Source organism: Apteryx rowi, unplaced genomic scaffold (assembly GCF_003343035.1).
Source record: "Apteryx rowi isolate R43461 unplaced genomic scaffold, aptRow1 scaffold_748, whole genome shotgun sequence".
NCBI lineage: Eukaryota > Metazoa > Chordata > Aves > Apterygiformes > Apterygidae > Apteryx > Apteryx rowi.
In genome coordinates, this window is record NW_020451036.1 from 275153 (window position 1) to 284640 (window position 9488).

Here is a 9488-nt window from a genome sequence, read left to right on the forward strand (position 1 = left end):
CAGCTGCTGCCCTGGATTAGACCCAGTGCCCTTGTTCTGTTTCTGATCTCTGGCAATGACCAGGACCAGAAGATCTCAGAGGAAGGGGCGAGACCCCCCCAGGAGGCCAGCGATGCTCACTTCCACCCAGGTCCCCCTTCCCACCCAGCCACAAGCACGTGGTGTCTCATGAACGCCTCCAACAAGGGGGATTTAACCCTGAAGCATCCCATGGAGGATTGTTGTCAGCATTACATGTTTAAAATTCAGGAATTCTTGCTTTCCATAAAAATGCTCCCTTCCCTTTAAGTCTTGATAAATAAGAAGCTACAAGATCAATTATGTGGGACATTAGTCACTCGATATATGTCATTATGTTCTCAAAGCAAGCCTAAATGAATGCTGCAAAAGGGTCTCAGAGATCTGCGTTTGGAGCTGTCTCAAATGTGATAAAATAGGAGTGTATTCTTAATCCCAAACATTAGTTGCCTTGTACAGATACCCATGCTAGGGAGCCTGGGGAGTTGCATGGTGTGAATATCCTTAATAAAGATAATTTCTTGACTGCTTCTCATCAAACAAGATCCCCATGCATATCTTCAACATCAGTAACAGTAGTAGCAAAATGTGCTAGGCTTTAGAGCATGTGTGTTGGCCTGGTTGAGATCCACTTTCCAAACATCATCCCTATCTCTGCTACCATGTCTTAGTTACTCAAACGTGTCATAGTGGCAGACAGGGTAGAAACTGGCTGAAGCTAGACCAATAATTTTTTAAAAGTGGTAAATAATAACAATAATAAACAACAAACTCTGAGCCAGAAAAATGAATGTTCAATTGGCCTTTAAGAACCCAGAGAACATTTGAACAAAGCAGAGTTAATAAATGTTACAGTCAGGTTTTTTGGATATAATTCTTGCAGAATATGATTTCATAATCCGCTGTCTCTAGTGAACAACAAGACCTCTGTAAACACTCAATATTCAAATAGAAAGTTGTTTCTTGTAGGCTTCCATGGCACAAAATAAAAGCTCTGTAAATCTGGGCCTCCATATGTGGTTCTCATCTGGTGTAAGTCCCTGAATGAATTACATGTGAACAGAGAAATTAATGCTACACACATGGTGGCCAAACTTGAAAGCAAAAATTGCAACTGAGAATATACTGCAGTGGATTGTGAAATATTTGAAGATAAATGGAAGCTTGAGTCCTTGTTGATATGATGCATCACTGATGCATTTCAAGGGATATACAGCTATCACAGTGAGAAATTATAACACATATTTGGGGGAGTGCAAGGAATCACTTTTTAAAACGAAAAAATGACTTTAATCAGAATGCAAACTGTAAAGAAAAATATGCAATAATGAATCCTTACCATCATTTCGAACATAAATTAATTGGATAAACTACTTTCCCTTTCTTTTGAAATCCTGCAACTTATTGTTCAGCAAATGAGTAAGTTATACAGGTTTTGAAGCCATTATGCTCTAAACCTGCTGTTTTTTTAATTTCTAAATGTTGATGACAAATTACCCAAGAGTTTCTATGCTTTTGAAACAGTTGCAATCTTGTTGTTGTTGTTGTTTTTCCCCCTTCTCGTCTAGGCAGAGGAGGAGGAAAGAATGTGCATGTTATAATGAATTCTAAATGAGGGCTGTGCCTCCCCTGTTTGTAAAAAGCCAAGCAAAGCAGTAAAAATAATAAATAAAACAAATGAAACCCTCTTTAATCCATTCATGAGCTTGAGGGTTTCAAGCAGGCCATAATATTAAAACAGAGAGTTCTGAAAGAGATGGATCTGAGGAAAGAGCTGTTGCTGAGACAATGTCAGCCTATTTAATTGAATTACTTATTTGTCAGCGCTGTATTTTCCCATGTCCAGGATTCTTACTGTTGATTCAAGGCTTAAGGCCTAAATAGAAAGGGCAGCAACTGTCATGTATTTTGATCCTGAACAAGCTGTGTCCTTTTGAAATGCCAGCGCTGGGAAGAGCGCTGGAGTGTTTTGCTGCAACAGAGGGCAACAGCAAGCGAGTTAATGAAAATGTTCCCCCCATGTATTTCACCTTGCCGCAGTACCCTGAGAGCGTTCAGGGAACTCGTCCTGAGAATCCTTAAGCCTGGTGTTATTTCTATAGCAGTTTACTTGCATTTATCACAGGGACATCTGGGACTGGGGTAGTGAACCAAGAATGGGGCTAGAAGCCAGGAGCTCTCAATTCACTCATTTCTTTGTCTGAATTGATTTGGCAGGTTTTTTATATATAAAATCTATAGTTTAGTCATGAACAATTGCAAATATTCACTGCTTTATGGTCAGAATTTAAACTGTTTTTCTAGTTGATTTGTTGCACAAAATAAGTGGTTGTGTTTCTCTTCCCTAGATGGTTATCTCACGCCTCATGCTCCACAGTAGGGCAGGAGGGAGCCACTGGGACTTGCAATGTAACAGTTCAGGCTGAAGTAGGAGATAAATAAAACTTAGAAGTTTTAGGTCAGAGTATTGGTTCTGTTTATATGGAGAGGGCTTAGCACTTCTTGTCTGTAACCGAGTGTCTCAGCCACCTAATTACTACTGCCATATAAATAAGAATAGATAGAGCTTATGACTATTTTTTTTCTCTTCTGCGCCCATACCAGCTTTGTTTAAAGAATGATTGAGGGGAAAAATGTGTATGTTAACATCTACTGGCTTAAATTTATTCTTTCTCTTGTTCCCGTTAGATAGAAGAAGCCTTGGTGTCTCTGATTATGAAAATCATGATCAGAACTTTGTACAACTCTTTTAACTGTCTTTGCCAAAATTTTGGAAACCTATTCCCACTGGTATGTCAAACTTGAACCGTACCATTAATGTGTCAGCAGGGCACTCGAATTGCTCTAAGGATGACACTTGAAGAAGGATGCTTGAAATTGGCTTCCTCCGTGCAACTGTTCATTGAAGAAAACTCTGCTGAGCCACATTTTAAAATTCAACCAAGTGCTCTATGAATCTTTCTGGGTGATATTTGCCCAACTTGCTGTTAGGTCCTCAATCACGTTTCATTTATAGAGAGTGTCTATAACCTAGGTATCTCCTTTTTCATTGCGTAGTAGTCCAAAAACCCATGAAACTTCCTTTTTTAAAGGCTGGAACAGCTCTTCCCTTATTACACGAGTTACACAGATTAATGCCTGCTTCCGCTTACTTTGATACCAGGGGCATAAAACAAGTTGACTTCAGTGCTGCGGGATCATGCTCTCAATATTCTGAATGCTGAGTGCAGAATCTGGCTGTTTTAGACTAAATTGCACGTAAATTGTGCTTAAAAGATAATGAAAAGGAGTGTGGGCATCGCGTTCCTTGAAATATATCATATATGAATTGGGCCAAATAAGGCCTATGCAGTCCGGTTACCTCTGCCCTTGAGTCTTTATTTATCATCACAACAAAGATGTAGGAAGAGAAATGCTAACGTCCCTATTTACAGAAAAAAGTGGGACACAAAGATGTTGTAGGACTTGTCCAAGCGTACTCAGGGATGGTACAGCAAACCAGGGAATTGAAATTTCAAAGCACCAGGCTCACCACTAGCTTATCCTCTGGAACAGAGCAAACAGGCTGCTCAGCGAAAGTGAAAATTTGAAGGAATTTTTGTTAAGTCAGGCTGAAAATCTCTTGCCATTCTCTGGCTAACTGAAAAGTCAAAGGCAAAAATGTTTCTTTGGGATCTAAATATTTCATTTGCCGTCTTGCCTAATGATTTTATGAAGCTTTAAATTTAAATATGATTTCAAATAAAACCTGAAATACTTTATTTTAAACACAAATTTTTTCAGTTTTGTGGGGTTTGGGTTTTGTTTTGTTTTGTTTGTTTTTTTTTGACCAAAGTACTCTGAAGCTGACACACATTTGTGAACTGTTTTGGTCAGCTGTATTCTGAGTGTTACTAACACAAGCTCACACACATCTATCACCTCTTCCCAGAGGCTTAAAATTTACCCCCAAATGCACCCCCAGAAGAGAACCTTGTGCACATCTTGTTCAAAATTGAGACACAAAAGGGAAGATTTCAGAATTTCATGAATTAGGCTTCTGGTTTAAAATGCCTCTACTTATGATACACTCACTTTTTATACTTTTTAAAAAATGATTGATTGAATTTTTTTGACTTCATTCAGTTTAGAAGAATTTTAAACACATTCTGCTCGTTTTCTAGTTCTGATTCTGATGTGTGAGAAGAGCATGTCTGCTTTGAACCCGCCACATGTTAAAAGAATGAATATTAACTTTTGTTTTTCAAAGTGACTCTTTAATTGAAAATTTAAATATTTAATGAGCTATTTCTATCCAGAAGGGAGGGAAAAATTTCTGCAGTTCATTTCTGGGCAAAACTCATGCTGGAGTCTGGTACAATATCAGTGGTGAGCTGGAAGTCGTAGGGTAACAGCAATTAGTGACAATACACTGCTGTGTCCTGCACACAGGACACCCCTGGCTAGCGTAGAGTCTGCACCCCCAGCGCTGCTTGCAGCCCACTCTACAGTACCTATATCTCTTAATATATAGTCTACCTCCGATATTTCAGTTGGAAACAATCTCTGGCTATGGTTCTTCGAGTCCTTGCTCCATCAATGTCTTTGGGTAGAATTTGGTTCTACTCAAATAAAACCTGTAGTCAAAACGAATGACATTTCTAATTGAGCAAGGACTCCTTGCTAATGGAGGGCAGCAATTCTGTCGAGATCACTGGTTCATGTTTCTCTCCCCATTTAGGAGACTAAACTAATTTATTTATGAAAGCAAAGCAACATACCAGATCACCCATGTAACTAGTTATCTGCATTGTTTAGATTCACTTGTTTGCTTTCTCATGACATTCAAGTAAACAAGCTATATGTCAATGAGAGTGTTGGCACTCTATCATATATTATAGACTAGTTTGAAGTGCAAAAAAGATCCTGTAATGGGGCTACATGCAGTTTTTTTTTTCCTGTGAGCATATGCTGTGAGTGGGAAAGGACTGTACAATGTGAACGGAGGTTTCATTAATGAGGCTGTGTAGAAGTCCCTGAATAAAAAAAGTAAAAGCAAATCTGGGAGCACCTGTGGAATTTGCAGGCTTGTATCCATGTGGAAGAGGCACCCACATAAACATACTGAAGGCAAAGGCACGATCTGCTCTTCCCCTTTAGTCTTCCTCCTGGGCCTCCCTGTAAATGTAGCATGTTTGCCAGTCTCAGGCAGTTTGGTTACAGAATGTGTCCCTTTTTGTGCGTCTGGTCTCCAGAAATCAGATTTTACAAGCAATGGGAAAGCAGGCAAGGCATTTCCACTGTAAGTTTTAATACTTCTCTCTATCAGAAAGACAGGGACTCTGTTAGGAAATATTTTTTGCTATCCTGTCATTCTGGTCTTTAAAGTTCCTATTTATCTGTTTCAGAAATGTTTAAAATTGGCCTTGCTTTGTTTTGTCTCCTCTGGCTTTTTGCTTTTAACAGATAGTGGAAGGTGACTTATGTGTTATGGATGGAGCACTCCAAATGCAGAAGACCTCGATGTCCCTCAGGATGCGCTGAGTCTCTCTGTCATTACCCTCCCTCCCGCTCACGGATTGATATTAAATGGACTCTGTGGCAGCGACGTTGGTTGGTATGAGTTGCTGACCTCAGCAAAGCTTCAGCAAGACTACAAATTCACAGCTTTTCCCTGGCTGAACTCAAACAAGGTCTGAGTAATGGGACTTTGGCTTTCCTTCACTGGCTTTTATTGTTTATACGCTTTTTGCTGCATCAGGGCTATGGGGATTATATATGATTGCAGGCGGACAAAATGGGCTCCCTGGTCGTGTGGTGTTAACACCCTATTAGGAGACCTGGATTAATTACAGCCCCTCCTGCAGCCCGTCTGGGAGGATACAGTCCTCTGTCCATGGGACATTTAGTTTGCACTGGAGGGGAGTTTTGCAGGCGGGGGTGAGCCCTTGGCGCTGAACGCCGGCCGGCCGAGATGCGATTCTTGCCGCTGAACGTGGCCGGCCGGCGATGCGCGAGCGGCGGATGGCCTCTGCTGGGAGCCGCCGCTCATTGCAGCACGCCTCGGCGCTGAGCCTCTCCTCCGAAAGCAGCCCAGCCGAGTCAGAGACATGCAGTATTTTCTGTGCAAAACGAGCTGGGGGGTTGCTTCCAGAAGAGAGAGCAGTGTTGGCAGTGCTGCACGGAGCCCATGGCTTACGCTGCAGCTTTTTCACGAGCGTAAGGGAACAACTGTGCAAACCCTTTTCCTTTTCCCTCCTTCCCCCCCTTCACCGGCCCCCCTTTTTACTATTTTTGCCCCCACAAGAGCTTCCATGCAGATTCTGTAGGAGGTTTCCACCAGAGCTGCTGCTTCACGGGCTGCACGCTTTCCCTGCTGGCGCACCGCAGCCAAGCCAAAGGCAGATGAGGGACAGCAGCCCTGGCCAGCTCAGACAGGAGCTTAAGCATGTGAGGGACCCAAAGGCATCTCTGAAGCTGCCAACACAACTGCCTGCAGAATCTGCTAAGGAACCAGATGCAGCGGGGAAAAAAAAATCCCTTCCCCAGCTTGGCATCTGTGCTCCGCGCGTGCCAAGCGGAGAGAGGGAACGGGGTGGGGAGAGGAAGTGGCTGAGGGCTGGGGGCTATTTGGCACCCCAGCAACCCGCAAACGGTTTTGGTTTGGAGCTGAGAAACAAACTACTTAGGCTAATGTAAAGTGTGTGTTTTTTAAATGCGAAAAGACCTTGCTGAAATTATTAAAAAAAAAAGAAAAGAAGAAAAAAGACGGTGATTTCTGCAGACTGAGTTCAGCGAAGAATAAATCTTCCTAAAAAAGAGAGGCCTTTTTTGCAGGGAGGGGAAGGTTTGAGTATAGGCTAAATTGATTGCAGTTACAAGGAGGAAGACCCATTCGTTATCTATTTCAGCTGTGACATTGCAGGATATGCTGAAGGTATCCTGGGACTGTTCAGCATTGACAGTCAAATCATACAGTTATAAAAAACTATTTGATGGTTTAATGTTCAAGCCTGTACAAACTGCTTGAAGGAAGATATAAAGCAGGTGTTAGAAGCCTCTGGAAAGTTTGCTGTCAATTACTGTGATTTCCTCTTCCCAACAAAGACTTAAAAGCTGAATGGATCTTTTCAGTTATGTAAATGCACTTTTCCATAAATACTTATTTAGCAGCATAAACCAAAAATGTCTGCAGGTGTGCCATACTCTTCGCTACTAACTGATCTAATCCCGCTCACTTCAGGGAGGTCGCAGAGGTACTCTGGCTCGCCGCGGCCCCGGCCAGCTCTGAGCAGCAGTGTCCGAGGCTGAACCCCGCTGCGGGGGTGCATCTTCCACCGCGCAGTTTCGATGACACGAATGCATCCCCCGGGGGCATGCTCCGCTCTCCAGCAGGGAGTAGAAATTGGACAGGATGTATTTTTCAATTTTGCAAGATTTTAATCTAATGGAAATTGTCTCACTGGTACTGATTTATTACAAGAAAACCTCCTCCTCCCCAATTTGAAAGGAATATATCTGCATAAATTGTATACTGAGGCCAGGAAGGCTAACCTATTGCTCCTTGTTTCTAAAGAGCCAGGAGTTTATTCAGCTTCTGGACTGTGAGTTAAAACTCCTGTACAGCCACAGCTGGGTTCAAGTTCTTTCTCTGACATTTCACCCTGCGAAGGCTCTATGCCAGTTAATGGTAATGCTGCAGACTGGCCTGGGAGGGTTGGGCTTAAGCGCAAGCTCTTAACCTGGCAAATGACTGGTGGATTCAGTAGATAACAATGACTACAGCTGCCGATGTGCTTTGGGGGAGGGAGATAAATCCAAGTTAAACTGTGGGATGTCCTGGTTTTGAGTAACATCTTAACAATCTTCAGAGAACAAGAAAGTGGAAAAGACTGTGTTTCTGTATCTCTTGTTTGTTGCTCAGGATGACTTTTATGGAATTAAGCTAATTATTTCTAGGAATGTTTTTCCTTCGGTGCAGTCTTTGAAATTCAGAAATATTCAAATATTTTTTCCCAATGCATTCAAGCACCTAAGGTTTAGCAAACTCTGGATCCATTTACTTGCATACTTCCAAGCCGATGACTATCCCTGTTCTAGTTAAGCATGTTCCATAAACAGCTTGATGAGTTTCATCGTTAGCTTGCCCTAAAATGGGTCAAAGATCTGTGTAAGGTTAGGAAGTTACATTAGGTTTCCAGGAGTATTGTTTCAAATCTTACCGCGGTCACTGACTTTCTAGGTTACTTGTTTAATTTGGCTTGTGTTGATCTGTGCTTTCCTACTGCATCAAGGTTTTGGCAAGCTAAGTCCACTGGCTGAGTGTGAAACTCTTGGACGCCGTGGTGATAAGGGCTATGTCTGTGCCCACAGAGCATGACATTTAACAAGACCTCTAGCTCCGCAAAGCGTGCACATTCAACAACACGTTACTGTATTACCGTTTTTTAAGTGCCCCCAAAATTTATTGAAGAAATAGCCAGTATTTCACTGGTGATCAAGGACTCATATGGGAGCTGCTCCCAAGCTTGCCAAACTTGGAGGGCTATCTGCTCTGCAAGTTAACTCAGGAGTGATTTCAAAAGCCAGCCATGATTCTTCTGGTCTTAGATATGCAGGAATAGCCGCAAGAATAAATGAATCCACCCAGGGCTGCTAAACACAAACATACTGCATCTGCTTCTGGAGGGGTCTGAGCCACAGGTCACTGCAATGTGGGAGAACATAGGAGAGAAATATCAAGTTCTTTACACTAACCTTACACCCTGTCTTGGCACTCACTGCTGGTCCTTGTCAGAGGCAGGATACCTGTGGTCTGAAGCTGTGCAGCTGTTGCCGAGTGTGAGAACAGCCATGGTACGTAGCAGACGGTGTGAGAGGAGTAGCATCCCAGCTGGGTGGCCATAGGTTGTTAGGGTTTGTGCAGTGCTTGCAAGGCAGGGTCCCGCTCCGGGACTGCGTCTCAGTAAGAACAAGACTTTATTTCAGTGGAAGCAGGATGGGCCCTTTGGCTCACTGGGGCACTGATTCTGTAGTATTTAAAGTTCGCAACAAATGTCTTAAATTCCAGGGAGAACTGGGATACTTGTTTCTAAACTAAGAAATAATGTGTCCGCTGTGTTTTAAGTTTGTAGTGTCCAGGGTTTTCATTTTAATTTCCCCCTCTTTCCTATAGGACTGATGCTAGTGTACATGCATGATGACACAGAAAGCCTAGAGGATAGTTTTACCGTGCAGCTGACAGATGGCAAGCGCACAGTCCAAGGGACACTTTACATCTACATCATGCCAGTCAACGATGAAATCCCTCATCTTTCCAGGTTAGCTATTTAAATGACATTCAGTGCATAACAACTTATGGGGAAAAAAAGAAATAAATGGAAGCAACCCGTCTCCCCATCAGCCTCCTCAAACCCCACCCACAGTAAACAGGAAATCATGCTTTCTTTGTAAATTTTGTCCCAGAAAACCACTTTTTAGCAAGGCTGTAC